Source organism: Microtus oregoni, unplaced genomic scaffold (assembly GCF_018167655.1).
Source record: "Microtus oregoni isolate MIOR12 unplaced genomic scaffold, Mior012 000005F_ref0000423, whole genome shotgun sequence".
Taxonomy (NCBI): Eukaryota; Metazoa; Chordata; class Mammalia; order Rodentia; family Cricetidae; genus Microtus; species Microtus oregoni.
The window spans coordinates 62683069-62699700 of NW_024543064.1; the positions used below are offsets into that span (position 1 = coordinate 62683069).

The 16632-nt window shown below is 38.0% G+C and overlaps 1 protein-coding gene across 3 annotated transcripts in view; it reads left to right on the forward strand.

The window, feature by feature from the left end:
* Positions 1-16632, forward strand: part of Bnc2 (basonuclin 2) — a 399076-nt gene that overhangs the window by 164720 nt on the left and 217724 nt on the right. The gene's annotated exons all lie outside the window — the stretch shown is intronic.

Below are 16632 nucleotides of genomic sequence, written 5' to 3' on the forward strand. Positions count from 1 at the left end.
CCCAGTTTTCTCAGAGTCTTGGCTTGGCATCATTTCCTAGGTTTTTCAACAATATTAAGGTTTTTTTTTTTCTGATTTAGATGCAACACATAATAAAAGAGAACCATTTTTACAATTGAGTTCCTCGTAGTGGAAATGAGGGTGAGACAGGGAGGCTTCTATTTTTATAGTACTAAGGGGGTGTACCATCTCTTGCACACCTGCTCTTGGCCTCGAGAAGACCACCTGAGCTTTGTTGCGTCCCAAGCTGGTACTGTCTAGGTGGTGTATGGATGTGGTACAATAGGAAAGCAGGTGTGGCGCATTCAAGCTATGATCATGTATTTCCTAGTTCTGGAAAACTAACAGCGTATGTGACATAGAGATGCGAGTGACAGAAGGTTTCTTGTGGGCAGTAGCTTGATCCTTGACATTTGGCATGACATGAGAATATTCTTCCAGCAGTCACCATTAGTGGCTTGTGAGTGTAATGTGTTTTGAACCTTGAGTTATAGAGAGAAGAAAATGGGTTTGCAAAGCCAGTCTACAATAAAATGTAAAAATATTTATTTAGCATATTATCTTGGCACAGTGAAGGAGGAAAGAAGTGCATTCCGTGTTTAGTGAAAGTCTGGTCGTAGGTAAACGGTATGGTTGACAAGTCAATGTGGCCTCTGCAAGGAAACTAAGGAAAATGATGACATTCCTAGCCCCTTCCTTCCTTAGCACCATTTTAGTAGACTGAAGGGGGAAACTGCTTCTCTTGTCCTTTCCTCCCCTGTGTATGGCTTCCATCCTTTTAGTGGTATCCATTTTGGTCATTCTATGTCAGTCACAGTACACTGCCTCTGTTCTTTACCAACCAACTATTCTGGAAGTACTTTTAGGCTTCATTTCTTTTAGGCATTGTAAATGACCAGAGGTTTGCTGCTTGGCCTCCTGATTCTCAGAGTGACTTCCAGGGCACATTGTTTGGAAGCAATCCTTTGTTTATATTGCTTCTTATTAAGAATTTTTCATTTGGGGATATACTCTCACGTATGGTTTAGTTTTATACTTCAGTTGATTTACATTCTCATGACTCATGGAACCTCTTTCTGTCCTTAACTTCTTTTTTATTTTTAAATCCCTGCTTTTTATTCTTATATTTTCAGCTATCTAGCAGCTTCATGGTTTAATAATCTTGGTATTTCCAATACTTATCCTCATATCTTTGGTCTTGCAAGTCTGTGCCTGATTGACTTTTTCAAAGGTACTTGTTGTGTTTTGGGGTTAATATGTTTGAGTAGCTAGAAGATCAGCCTTAGTTCACTACGCGTTGGCTTATTTTCCTCATTTCTTCTGAAGTTGTACACCTGTACAGTTGCCTTCTAGGAAGTCGTCTTCTAGGGCAGACCCTCCCTAATTGCTGACAAGTATTTTGTATATGTTTAATAAAAAGTTACCTTTCTTATCCTCACTGCATCAAGTCATGGTTTGAGTTGTTAGAGTTACCTTCACATTTTTTTTCTTGGTTGGGAGTTCACTATGTGAGGTTCAACTTGGTCTTTTTTTACCACTGAAGTGCTTAGAAAATTAGAGTAAATAATGAGCCAATATTTCAATACCAGATTAGACACAATTTACTGTGATGTTTCATAAACCACAGACTCCTTTCTTCTGTGAATGCGTGAAGGATCCCTTTTTTTTTTCCAGACATACCGGGGTGCAAGTGTAAATTTCCATAAAATTTAAATGAGGTGCTTCCTGTAATTAATGAACAATTGTGGCTGCTCTCTGGTCTGCATTGTAATTAACCGTGATCAGGCTTGTTTAGTGATGACACTGCTCCTGTAATAATTTGACAAGCTACTGTGAATTTGCCAGGTTATTTAACAACCTGCAGCATTCACTGCGGAGTCACGGGGATAAGTGCCACAGCAGCAGCAGCGCCTGCTAGTTAAACGCAGCAACCCCTCCAAGTCTATCTATCACTGTGAGCAGATTTATTTTCTGTGATTTTGGAGAACTTAATTAATGTGGTATGGGGGTATCTCGAAAACTTTGTTTATTGTGTGATGAACCAATGGGGACATAGCTGATGATTTTTACCAACACACAATGAAGCTGCAATTGTCTGTAGTGTGCCAGTGTGAACAAAATGGAGTCAGGTTTCCCCTTCCACCTTATTAGATAGGTGTAATTAATGTTTTAAAAGTTCTTCTCAGATTCATTTATAACACCCCCATATAAGATTATTCTCATTCTCTCTCCCCTCTCCCTCTCTCTCCCCACTCTTTGTTAGAAACACAGATGACAGTGTAGTATGCAGTCACATTGCAGGCACTCGGCTCTAAGTGGACTGGTAGCCTTATGTCCTTGGTCACTAGTGCACCATCCCCCCACCTCCCTTCAGGTTAAGAGCTGTTCAAAACGTTACTGTCTAGTTACTGTGGTGTCTTTCATTCAGATTCTGTTTATTGACTAAACCACAAGGATTCCTGCCCAAAGTACCAGGCGGTCTATGCTTGACTGATTTTGATTTTCTAACATCAGCCCTGGGGTTTATTTGAAAAATGTACACACACTGCAGCTTTAACAAGTCAAGTGACTGCATGTTTTTGACCATGCAGTAGAGTATATCTGAAGATCATTAAATTCGGGGGTGGGGGTGGCAGTGGTCGAGCATAAGTGTGGTTGTCCTTGTACTTTTTCTGTGTGTGTGTGTGTGTGTGTGTGTGTGTGTGAGAGAGAGAGAGAGAGAGAGAGAGAGAGAGAGAGATGGTTTTTGTCTTTTCATCTTCTCCAAGAGCCAGAAAGTTTCCTGCCGTTCTCTTTCCAGCTATTGACAAATGATTGCCAGATGTGAGGTCTTTGCAGCGCTCTTTCTCTCAGCAAACCTGCAGCGAAGGGATATTTGATTCTCCCCTGCCCATTTCATCTCCTTTCCACATCTGCCAGGGACACACAAGCAATACATCCCTACATGCGAGTTTAAAGTTTACTCAGCTCCTTTTCCCCTTCAGATACAGTGTTCGGAGACAACAGAATGAGGTCCAGATGACGCTCTCCCAACTTCTCTGTATGAAATTAGTTGTTTATTTTACTTATCTACCTCTCAGTAATTGAACTTTCATTTCAGTTTCAGTCCAAGGAAAATTTGATGCAACTCTGGGAGTGCTAAGAGTTTACTGTTGTCTGCTGGCTGCAAAGAGTGTCACCAGCCCAGCTCCCCGTTGAGTCCCTCAGCTCCAAGACAGACAATCTCTTCCATAGGACATCCCAGTGAAGCACTTAATATACAGATACCAAATGTTCAGCGCCGAGTGTCGAATAGAATGCAGTAGCCGTTGATGATTTACAAAATCCATCTATGGGTGTGGAAAAGTCACCTTGTTTGCCTTGATTAGTTTTCCCTGTGTTTGTGTCCATTGTCGAAGTTGCTGTGTAGGAGGCTGCCGTTTTAATCACAAGGAGCTTGTAACAGAGAAAGTGTACTGAGTTGGGGAGGCATGTGGAATTAGCTTGGTTGGAGAGGCCACACACAGAATTACTAACATGCACAGAAGTCTTTTGCATCTGTTTAGAATCTGTATTGATACTGATTTTTTTCTCATCTCAGTTTGAAAATGTTTTCTAAAACGCCCTTATAGCTCATGTTCATGCTATAGGGTGGGCTGACACAGGCGGCCTTTCTGTTTTCCTAGTACACTTTTTGGCAAACGAAAAGGCCCCTTATTCCCTGAATAAGATCAGGGTATTTTTTTAAACATTTAAAAAATAATCCATAAAATGTCTGCCACATGTTCTCTAGTTTATGGAAATGTTTTCCAAATCAGAGCCATGTATTGAATTCTTATTGTAAAAGTGTGTGTTTATTTCTGCCACCTTCCTTGCTACCTGTGATTTCTATTTTTATATGAATTTTTGTTTTACATGAAATTCAAATGAAGAATTTAATGAATATTTCTGATTTGTAGACTAAGATTTTTTTATTGTGATTATTAAAAGTGGTAAGATAAAACGATTGTGTCTGCCTGTTACCATAGTCAGAGCAAGGGATGGGAAATTTGTTTTTCAATATGTCCTTTGGACAAAAGTGCTGAAGTGATAGTAACAGACAAACCTGAAAACAAAAACCTAGTAGCCCCTGGGAAAACAAGAACAATGACAAAACCCTACTAAGTCTAAGTAAATGGGGTGAAGCTGCTAAGAAAGAGTTATCAAAATGTATTTTTAGTTAGCATTTGTACTGAATCATGATAGAAACAGTAATTTGAAATTGCCCACTCATAAAAACAAGACACTTCTCAGAATAAAATTACCAAAAGCGAGAAAGGTCTCTGTGGCAAGTCCATACTATGATTGTTTGCATTCCCCTGGGAGCCTTGCCCCCACAGACTCTCCATGCTCTGGGCAGATGCCCGTGTGGCGTAGGTGGAGGCAGAGGTCTATTCTAAACAGCGAGATTAGGGACTCCAGTCGCAGCTAACTTCTCCAACTGGAGAGCCCTTGCAGAATTCGCTCTAACTAATGCATTTGCTGGTTTCTCATGACTTCCTGCTTTTTCCTCATCATAGTTACCCTGGGAGGCAGAGAGGTGCTAAGCAATGGAGGTGTCATCCGGCTGTGCACCTAGGGAATGTCCTTCAGAGGACGACTTGTCACCAGCCGTCAAAGAAGAGAGTGGCTTTGTGGTCTCTGAACATCTGGCGGTGCTGCACAGGAAGCTGAGGGGGTGTCATTAATTGTGATGAAATAATTTAAACCATCAGGAATAAATGAGGCTGTTAAGCTAAGTTCAGATTCCATTTGCCATGCACATGTGTCTAGCAGCCTGTGTGCAGTTAAAAAAAATTGAATTATATTAGCTCATGAGTAGAAGTGAAACAGATACTGTAAATGAAACAAGTCGCTGTGCCGTGATGACATGGTATTGAGCCACTTCACAGAGTTACAGTTTGTAGGATCAATAGAGCAAAAGTGGTATATTACTTAATGAATTTTTATATGAAAGGGTTTTTTTTTCTCCCTAAGTGTATTAAAAGGGCACTCCAAGGGGCAGCAGACTGGACAGTAACGAGAATACCACCAGGTTTTCCGCTTCTGAGAAGTATGGTGTGGACCATGGGTGTGCACAGCCAGTGAGGACAGTAGGCATGTGAACAGAAAGCAAGGCAGCGATGAAGGTGGAGTGGCAGGAGTTCCTGACCAGGACCTAGATGCACGATTCTCCCTCCTGTAGAGATAGCTGCATAGCTCAGATTAGATCATGGCACTGATTTCACGTGTGATTCTCAGGCCCTGGAGAACCAGGCAACCCCGACTTCTTCAGAAGGGAAAGACAGTCTGCTTTTGGAAGGTCTGAGCAGCTATGAGGTTTTGTGCACTGAACTGAGCAATGGTATGCAGGCTACAAAGTACATTTCTAGAATAAAGGTTATTGTTATACACATGAACAAAACTCAAAAATTGAACCTTTGTCTCAAACTAAGATAGAAATTGAAAAGTGAAATGAGCCTGCCCAGGTACAGAAACCATTTTTGAAGGGGGAAAAATGGAGGAAAAAAAAAAGGAGAAGCGTTTGCTGTCAGAAAACAAGATGCAGGCACTGGGCTTGAGCTCTGACAAGCTTTGGACACGAGCCATTCACTGCAAACATTTTATCTCACTCTGCTCCTACGTCTCTTGGTTGCCTCTTAGCCCTTCTTTCTGCCCAGTCGTCTCCTCTGTGCTCTCTCCATCTTCCCGTGCCTGTATTTTCACTTTCAACCCTTGCCCTTTTATGTTTGCTTTTTACATCTTGCTCTCATTTTCCACTTTGCGGAGACGCCATCTACAATTCCATTTTGTCCACACAGCTTCTGTGCTGCTTCTGTAAAGATTGGTGTCCACAATTGCTTGATTTGAAAAAAAAATATATAAAGATACACACTTGTGTGACTGTTGGTGGGTTTTAAATTGTGAATGAATTTGATAAAGAAGCTTAAGAAAGGAATACAGGATGCTAATTGAGCTATCCCCTCCTCCTACTTGTGAGTAAAACTTACCTACCGGTCAGTGTTAGTCAGAACTTAGTAGTTCAGGTGAATGTTTTTATTCTCTCATGCAGGAGGATATTCATGTAGAAACCCTGGACTTCAAACTCATTTAAAACCCATCAGAGTAACTGGTAGGATCTGGCCTCTGTGTGTTTTTATCTCTGGATTTAATTTTAGTTGATGCAATGGAATAGGAACATTTTAATTCTTTGGTGTCGGCCTAGCATTTCCGGAAGGATTGATAGGGGAGATATTGTCAGTATGGTTTTTAATATGGTGCACAGTAAAAGTCAATCTATTATTATGCTATAAATATGTTCACCTGGTCACCAAACAGCTAATAATTAGGGAAAAGATTCCTGAAAAACATATGCAACTTGACTATTTAAATATTATGTAACTTAAAATAATTTTTAACTTATCTTTCTACCATAGGAATTCAAAATAGACAGAAAAATTTGAATAAGATAATGGTTTTCATTTACTACTTTTTGCTATTATTTTCTGTGTATCTGATTTTCAAAAACAAGAAAATGATAGTGTGTTCAGCAGTTGAAATTTGTTAGTAAAGACAGAAAGTTTTTGAATGACTTTAAGGTTTTCCCTCCCCCCATATCTGATTTTCAAAAACAAGAAAATGATAGTGTGTTCAGCAGTTGAAATTTGTTAGTAAAGACAGAAAGTTTTTGAATGACTTTAAGGTTTTCCCTCCCCCACACTTTTAAATTTTGGCAAGATATAAATTAGATGATTTTACATATTTTCAGGTTTTTTTCTTTTTTATTTTTCTCTTGTTGTTGTTTCACTCACTTCCTGCTTAAATAACCTTAAAGTCATGGATTTGTATAGCTTGAGTTTTAATATTTCAGATATAATATGAATGAAATAAAGTTTGTGTTCATCTCTCTTTATGTAAGTGTTTCAATGGGAGGCTGTCTGGATTTCAGGTGAGGGACTTAACATAAGCTGTTTATGTTGGTTACTGATACTATTAATATTAGAAAAGTTGAGAGAGATACTATGTTTAATTTGTGTAATTTCTTAAGCCATTGTCACAGCAGTTTCATATGAAAAGGAGGTAAGAAAGAAAAGTTGGAAGGTTCCAGTGCTTGCCTTGATTAGAGAATTATGTATTTTGAATGAGCATGTACATGGGTTTTAACAAATATATCACAGTGTACACCCATGCTTTGTATAGCTATAAGACTTACTACTGATTTTCCATTTGAATATTTGGTTGGAGTTAGTCACAGTGAATACTTTATTTAAGAACATACAAGCCTTCCTATTTCTTGTAAAAGGAAAGGAAACCTTTTGTTTGTAGGTAGTAGAACCTCAAGTTGTATGTTGGATTCTTTAGGACTCAATAACTTTCCTTATGATTTAAAATTTTACAAGTGAAAATTATATGAATTGTAAAACTCAGTATCTTCCTCTTGAAGACTTAGAAACTGGCTGAGAAACTTCAAAGGACTGCTCCCAAATCATTCGCATTCTTCACTGTTGGTGTGTCAGAGCCTAGATGATATCATCTGCTTGTTTTTACACCTGTAGAGATTAAAATATTAAATGATGCTGCCCTATATTTCAAAAATATGTTACTTAACTAATTTGCCCCATGGCCTGTAAGATCCAGAAGAACCTAAAGAACAGATACCAGTCACACCTGAACATGGCAGGGGCAGGTTTCGTATTTAGGGCTGTAGTAGCAGCCTCAGCAGGTTTTCCGTGAGGACCTGCGAGATGGTGTCAAGGTACTGCTAAGGCATATAATGTTTGGGTCTGGCTTTTTACTTTTCTTCTGCCTTTCTAGTGTCACTTGATGTTGTTCAAAAGCTACCTCTTAAACATTATCAAATAGAAATAGTCCAAGTGATCCGTGTTTCAAAAGAACAGTGTTATTTGCAGATATGCGAAGAAAGGAATTGCCTGGGAACGTAAAAGTCTTTTTTATTGTTCAGTGGAGTGCCAGTAGAGTTTCTTGGAGCACAGAAACAGACTAAATTCTCTTGAAATCATTGCTATTATTTAAAAAACATCTTTAAGTGTCTTTTTGGGTATGGTTCTGTGTTTCCATCCTATAAAATGTGAGTTAAACAGATAGGGTCTCTGCCCTCTAGGAGTTTATAATCAAAAACATGTAATGTAGCTGACATCTGTTATTGTATTGAGGTTTTACAAATAAACATTGATCACATATATAAATAAAAGTTTTATAACAAAGAGGAGACTTGCCTGACTAAATAAGTAAATAGACATTCTCATCCCCACACTGAAGCTATCCATAGACGTTGTAAAATGACTAAATTAAAATAATCCCGACACCAGGGTCCTCTATTACACTGTGGTTTGTAAAGTTTTGAAGTGTGAACCGTCCTTTCTATGATGTCACTGACGGTATACTTTGAGTGGGTCTGGTTCTGAGATGGTGTTTTGTTAATCTGCTTCAGCTAGTTACGATGAACCCAGTTCTCCCTACCTGTGGATTTTCCTTGGTGGGATTCTAAGTGCTGACTGGTGATCTTTGCTTTATAAACGAGTATCTAGGAGTACAGTCTAAAATTTTTACCCAGCCCCTTAATATTAGCAAACATCATGTTTTTAAATGTGTATCCTTTCCTTTTGCTCTGTCAGTAGAAGCTATATCAAAACAAGGACAGGGCTTTAAAATTGATGCAGATAATGAAACGAGCTTCAAAGAGATGGGGAGAGGTAGGATTTTTAGAACTTTGTGCTTGAAAGTTTTGGTGAAGTTACACAAACTGAAATTAAACACGTATGTTGATGGGGCCAATAGATCCTGAACTTGGTAAAACATTTCCTTTCTTCATGCTTAGCTCTAATGCAGGGCCTTAAGAGTTTCTTCATTTTTGAGTGACTAACAACATGAAGAAGACTAAACATGAACCCAGCTCAAAGGTCAAGACATTAACTAAATGTCTATCTCTACCTCACTGTAGGTGTCTGTCTGTGTAAATTAAAGCACGTGGGTGCATAAATTAATTAAAAAACAGCCAGTGATATAAATCAAACCTGTTTGGTACACTGGTGAAATGAGCATTGTTTGTGAGATTATCTTGTTATTTAATCTCTTCTGTATAAACCTGGCTGGTTGGCATTATGAAGTAAGAATACAATTAATGGGATGATGGTATACTTTTCCTCGAGCAGGTCTGATCCTGCAGGTCTTTCTTGACGGATTTGTATATATAGAACTGGAAATTTTAATTAACCGGATTCCCTCCCCCTCCTTTGTGTATGTCTGGTTTTCTTTCTTTTATTTTAAAATCTCAAAATGTCCCCAGAGGTTTTCATTCTTCTGAATACGTAATCTACTGACCCCAGAAAAACAAATTGCCTTCAGATATTATTTTCTCAAAATAGTGCAAAGTTCATTATAAGAGCTACCTGCTGTCTTCAGCTACACTGTGTTATGCTCTTGGGTCCCAAATGAAAAGAAAGTTTTACTTATAAATGAACCCAATTAGGACATTCTTGAACAAACAAAAGGCTGTTTTCTTTGATGTGCAAAGGAGTTTTGTTTATAACTGTTAGTCACAAAAGTCTATTCTTTACATAAGCGAAAACCATTCCTTATCTTTTTTATGAAAACGAATAAAGCAAAGGGGCAGAATATAAACACTTTTAAAAACGCAAGAAGGAATCTTGGCAATGTGCAATGGTTTGTGTTGATATTTAGTATTTGATTCACACTTTTGCTTAGTGTCTTGTTTCTGGGTCCTATCCCCACCTGCTACCTGACTCTGCTAGTTGATTTCTTTATGTTATGAGATGAAAACTTTGCTTTGGGGAAAGTAAAGACCTGTATGTTCCTGACCTCGTTCTCGGTTTCCCTAACTGTTGTTTTATGCTTAATCTTTTCTGACAATGTTGTCTAATCGTTTTACAAATAAGTTGCAAAGAAAAAGAAAGTCTTAAGTAATTTCCTCTTCTAGAGTCTTTTATGAATAGAGCTTGGCGATTGAATTCATGTTCCTACTTAAACTCAGAGCAGAGTAATCTGAAACAGTCTTTTTAGGACTGTGCATAGGGCAGTTGATTTGATGCACTCTCAATTATGCTTTTTTTCTCTTTAATCTTATAGTATAGACTTCTTTATTGACTAATATTGGTAATAAACATTTTTAAATCAAATATTTGGATGTGTTATTTGGATAGTTTGATCTCGTTTTTCTGTGTGTCTCAAGTTTCGCTATTTGAATAGCGATTATCATGCCATAGCAATACCCCCATGTCTTCTTAGCAGTGTGTATCTATGGTTTTGGGAATCAGTAATCAAAAAGAAAAAACTTAAGACCACCCACCCAGGAATGATTTGCTAAGAGTTTAATTAATAATAAAGTAGCAAAGAAGATTTCACAGTATATGTTCATTATTTTCACTATTAATTTCTTGGTTATAGAGCTTAGGTTGTAAGTCATTGTTAAACTATGCAAATATATTCCCTGGGGTTTGTGTATGTTTTCTAGAGGCCTTTCTAGATACTGTGTATCAAAGAAGTATTGGAATCAGGGTGTCTTCTGAATGGAGCCCAGGTATGTGGTATAACAGAGCGTCCTCTGTTGAAGAGGTGACTTAATTGTGGGCCAACTGCTGTCTTAACCTACTGACTAGAACCAACTTCTAGCATCTGATAGGAGGGAGGGTTCCAATAACCGTGAGAAAACAGCATAGAGCTGTATGTCATGTTCCTACCAGGGAGTGATACAGGTGACTGAGCCCATGAGAAATCCTGAGATCTGTAAATCAGCCAAAGAGCTGTCTGTTGGCAAAGGCAAAAACAGGTATGTGGTGGTTAAGGCTACATTAGCAAACACCTTGAGTTTCCCTGATGTGTGTCTTCCCTGTAGGTTTCCTATATCTGGATTGAAAAGCTAGCCTTCCTGTGTCTTTGTCATTTCTCACCTTCATTTGCTGCTCTTTACTGTAAGTTTGTCATTGTCTCATCTTTCCCTCCATTTGTATGCAGTTGGATACTATTTTATCCACTCATATTGAAAGTTTGCTTCATCTGTGTTCCCCTGATGCGGATCATGACATTAGCTTCTGTGAAGGGTCTTTGTTTAGAGAAAGAAGCTGGAGAAGAAATGACACATTGGAAAAACGATGTAAAGACGAGTGTTGAGATGATCAGTACTACTACTGATTGGTGCTTATTCTCAAAAAGGCTTTCCGAGGTACATAATAAATATGTCTCTCAGAACATACAGTGGAAAAATGTTTACCCAGTGCTTCTCATTGTCTGTTAATTACCATGCCCTCTGAGCACCCCATATTTGTGGTGTCTGGAATCATAAGTACATGGCCAAGTTGAAGGTAAGGTGGCTAGTTAGCTGTCACTGACAACCTTGGTTAATGTGTCTGTAACAGGGAGTGAAATGGAGAAAATTGAAAGCTAAGGGAAGCTTCTATGTTGCTTTCACTTTGTTCTAGAAAGTGGGAAGAACTCTGAAATATTTACTGTTCTATGTCCATAGGTTCTGTGGTATTCTTCATGGCTAAATTCAGCTGTGCTTTTAGCCACCACTTTGCTATCTGAAAGGATTGTTTGTATTTCTCACAGCAATGTCTGGCAGCTCTTGTAATCATGATTTTGACACAAATTCATTACCTTATCCATACGGAAGTATAAAATATCCATAGATATTATCCCAATTAGATTCCAAAGTCTTTGATTTTGGAATAGCAGGATATTATTACCTATTCAGCTACTCTTAGTATTTTTTTCTTTTATTTTTCCTTAAAAGAAGACTTATTTAGCAAGTTCATGCCATACAGTGATTGATTCTTTGGGAGTTTCAAATATGGACCCAAACCTCTCTATAGTTTTCCAGATGGTCACTGGAACCTCGGTAGGTATAATTAAAGCTTTGATTGCGTCATGACACATGATAAGTTGAGAAAGAGTTGAGTAGAAAAGAGCGGAAGGAGAAACTAAAACAGTCCCCAGTGGAACTGAGACAGTGCGTGCAATTTCTTACTTGTTGGCCAAAAGAATCTGCTATAGAAACCAACTTCTTACAGAAGCAGCTGAGCCACACAGTTATTACATGTGTTTTTATTATACTCAAATATCTTACCGTAGACTCATGGTACCCAGATTATAAGGGTAGCCATTACTATGGCTCATGCAGAGACAGCGAAACTTCTTCCAAGTCCCCACTATCCACTTGGAAATGCAGCTGAAGTCTCTTAACAGCTTTTACTTTTTACAAATACAGGAACTGACTTAGCTTTCTTCCTGTGTGCTACATGATTGGTTTCTGGCTGGCCTTGTTTATAAAGAATTGTGTGTTACTATAGCAGAGAGACTTTAAGGGAACAGAGGCAAGCATGTTCTCCTTCATTTAGGAAGGGAGAAGACACACATTGCAGATCAAACATGTAGATAACTAACATTTTACATATTAAAATTTGTCCAATTTCTTTATTTTTAAAGACAAAGGAACTGAATAGAGAAGTATCAGAAAGGCAGATTTTATTTTGCTTTTATAGCTGCTTTAAATTCCTCACTCAATCTGGAAATTGTTACTTAGTGAGTTTTTTTTTTCTGATTTGTTCCTTCTCTGATTCAGAAGATGCATCACTGCCTCATTAAAGAAGAAATTCAGTTTACTCTGCTAGAACTTTCTCTGCATCTGAGAGAGGTGACAATTTGAGGTTTAAGGGGCTTTAGGGTAAAAGTACAGCTTCAGCTGTGTGTTAGAATATACTCTGTAAAGGACAAGGACATTTAGATTATAAGGAAAATGATTCTGTTTGTGGGATCTTCAGGAACAATTTTTCTACCTGTGGTTGGTCACTTTCAATGTATGGCAGTTGCTTTCCATTATAATCTCAAGAGCCAATCAATACATACAATATTATGCAACTTACAGTTATATTATGACCAAAATATGTCAAGTGTGGTTTCTGAGTGGCTGATTTACAGTAAGTGTTCTTCAGTCCCCAAAGTGGGTATTATGACTAATTTAACTCCCATAGACAGGCATTTCTTTCCATGTGAAAATTGTATGAGTGTTGGGGGGAGGGTTTGTAGAGAAAAGAGGAGCAGTAACTCTGTCAATGTACTCACATACAGATTGATCAATTGTCATCTCCTTTGCATCTCCATGGATTGTTATGAATTATTTGCTCACCCTGGGAGAGACGTGCTCTGAATTATAATAATTTAAAATCTGTGAATCTATTAAAACCATATTTGTAGCTCTAAAAAAATTGATATTCACTGGGCAGTTTGCCCAACAAGAGAAAGTCAAAGAGATTACATACTTATCCTAAGTAACAGCAACCACCCTGCCAATTCTTCGTTTGAAAGAATACAGCAAACCCAAATTATACATCTATGGGTAAGAAGAGGCAAGAAAAGAACTCAATATATCAAAATCAGAAAGTGAATTCCACAATAATGGCTACAATAATGTTTCAAGATGTGGTTTCAGGTCCAAGTCACTGAACTAATCGTAGCTTAGATGGGTTTAAAATTACTTAAAACACACATTATGGTTCTTAAATATGTTTGCTTCTCTCATTTATATATGTGCCAGAAGCCCCTGAGATCACATGGGGTCAGGGCAGCAACCTCATTGTTTGGTGGAGAAAGTAAGGACCATGTAACAGGACAGACTGTGGTCCCAGGCTGGCCTTGATGTCTCTTCATCCCGGGTCACAGGGTATCTAGAAGTCAAAGGGTACTGAAGGAACAGGCTGAGCTTTTACTGCCAGGGGCTGCCAGTAGAAGGCTGTGTTAAACTAAGCTGACATTTCCAAGGCATTTCTTCTGTGCGAAACGAGGTTAAGCAGCTCTGATGAACTGTCCTGTGATCTACAAAAGGTCATATGCAGTCCTGTTCATCTGTGTTGTCTCAGCACTGACCGTTGTGCCTGGCACTTGTCTGTGCATGTTGAATGCAAGTGACAAATGTTGATCTTTGCTTGGGATCACCGTGTGAATAGGCAAACCAAAGAACAATTTGCACAAAGGATGGATATGTTTTAGTACAGTGTTTGAATAAATGTGGGATTTCTGTGGCAGTAGAGAACAAGCAAGCTCCCCTGAAAGCTCCTCCCCTTGAGAGCAAATGCAGATTAGAGTTTATCTGTATATTCTGCTGTTATGTGTGGCGCCCTGCTCATAGGAAAGAGTACCATACTGCTTGCTTTCTTTGTAAACTTGAAGTGAACTTTCCATAGTTGTTTCTTCTTTTCGTATTGAGAGTTTGATAGATGTTTGGGTTTACCATTTTTCTTGTTCTATTAATGTTGTAAAAGACTATCTCATTGAATATAGTCATATCAATAAAAAGTTGAAAGTGCTATCTAGCCGTATGAATTTCACTTTCTTATGATTGGAAATTAACTTCCATAGGCTGTTGAGGATGACTTCTTCAAATTATAGCATTTAGTAAGCGGTAGACAGTTCCACTTTTAATTTTCCGTTAACCATAGCTTTTGTTGTGTTGTCCGGGAATAGTGCTTCAGATGTTGGCTTTCTGTATCTTACTTTTTTTACAGTATAGGCCCAACAAGGGGTTTGTGGGTTTTTTCTTGAGTACAGTAGACCTGTTAGGTCTGCAAAGTGACAAAACCCAAAAAACAAAACACACCCAGAATAAGGTAGATAGTGTATCTTGTTACCTTTCCTGGATGAACCACCAAAACAGATACTAGCAACAGTATTATTTCATGTACACTGAGTCTTTGAATTGTGCATGTGTGCAAGGTATCCCTCTGAAATTAGTGTTTAGATCTTTATTTTCTTGTTTTTCAGACAAGACCTCATATGTAGGTCAGGTTTGCTTCTAACTGTAATGCTCCTGCCTCTGCCTCCTGAATGCTGAGACTATGGATGTATGGCCAGATAGTATTTTTTTTGATTGGAACCCTTTAGTGTTCCTTTTTGCCTTATTTTTGTTTTTTTTTTTTTTTGAGTAAAATACCACATTAGAACTAGTTCACAAACATTTTATCTGGGATATATATCTATTGTAACTGTAAAGTAGAAAAAAATCAAAAGACAAAAATACCAGTCAAGCAAGCATTCATGTTAATAATACTAATTTTTATTGAAGTGAAACAGATATAACTTACTCAAAGCAAGACAGATTTTTTTAAAAGGTTCTAGTACCTCAAAACTGTCTGTGACCCTGTATAGATGATTGTTAATCATATTTTATACCTATAGAAAAACAGATGAACTTGCTGTTTTTAGATACAATGTTTGAAATGAAGCAAATGTCCTGGACTAGCTGGATGAGTGCTCAGTGCTGAGGGGTCCAGCACAGAGTCAGCCCAGTCTCAGCAGTGGAAGCTGATCTATGGGTTTCATTGAAAGATGTTTTTACTTAGTTGTCAACGTAACTTCCAACTGAACTGTTACTTGTTTTGTAGCATTGAGGTAATGGAACACATTGGTTAGTAGTAACCTTTTTTCTGTTTATTTTTTAAATTGTTTTAATTAATCATACTCAGTGTCTTTAATGTCCCATGCCTCTTGCGGAAAGGGTCATGATAGAAGAAGCAAAATAAAAGATCTATATAGCATTATAGGAGAAAACGTTTGCAGCAAAGATGACAGAGATCAAGGGAATGTCAAAATTACTAGAGTGAAGAAAACAGAATTGAAGATGAGACCAAAACCAGATAGAGATGCCCCTGGGCAAAATATAGTTCTGCAGGAAAATACGTTAGAAGGTAGAACTTCATAGGAAAAACTTATTTTGTGAGGAAGTATATTAAAAATCTCATGACCTTATTGTAATTGTTCTGGAACTGTTCTTATTGTAATTGTTTCTAGAAACTAAGTACAGTGATTTGTAATTTTTCAGTTACTGAAGATTTCCTATGATGAGTTCAGCAGATAGGAGTTTACATTTTAGATGGTTTTTGTCTTATTATTTTAATAAAACTAATGCCTAATTATGAGTAAAGAAAAGTTGAAAATTTTTATTTACAACAAAGAAGTAAGACTATGTGAATTAGAAAGTAAAATGTGTTCTGATGATGAGAATAAGGACTTTGTAACCAAAGAAGTTACACATCTATCTTGTGTTGATTCCAGTCATTTCTGAAGCACTTTCCTAATTGAAGAAATCCTTAGGTTTAGGACAGAGTCTGTGTAGTATCAAGGCAGCACCTTGTGGCAATCCATGGGACATACCAGTGCACAGAAAATGTCGCCAAGTCATAATTGCTGGTGAAACATAACATTTATTTAATGTGTGAGCAGGCCATTTCCAAGATAGTATGGCAACTACACTTTGCTCATGCTCAAGTACTTTTCTCTCTTTAGAAAGCTCCCTTGCAACTTAAATCACCACTAGTCTTTGACAGGGTTTCTGTGTATAGCAATGGCTGTTCTGGAATTTGCTCTGTAGTCCAAACTGACCTCAAACTCCAGAGATCCACCTGCTTTGTCTTTCAAGTGCCAGGATTAAAGGCATGTGCCACTACATGGACTTAATTCTTATTCTTCTCCATGGTTGTGATAGATACTATCTTGATTCATGGCCCTGGGTTCTTTTACATCCCTCCAGTACACAGTACAGTGCCTTCACATGTTTGATGTATGTCACTTGCTGAGTAGATATGTGAGGACCAGCAGTAAGTGAAT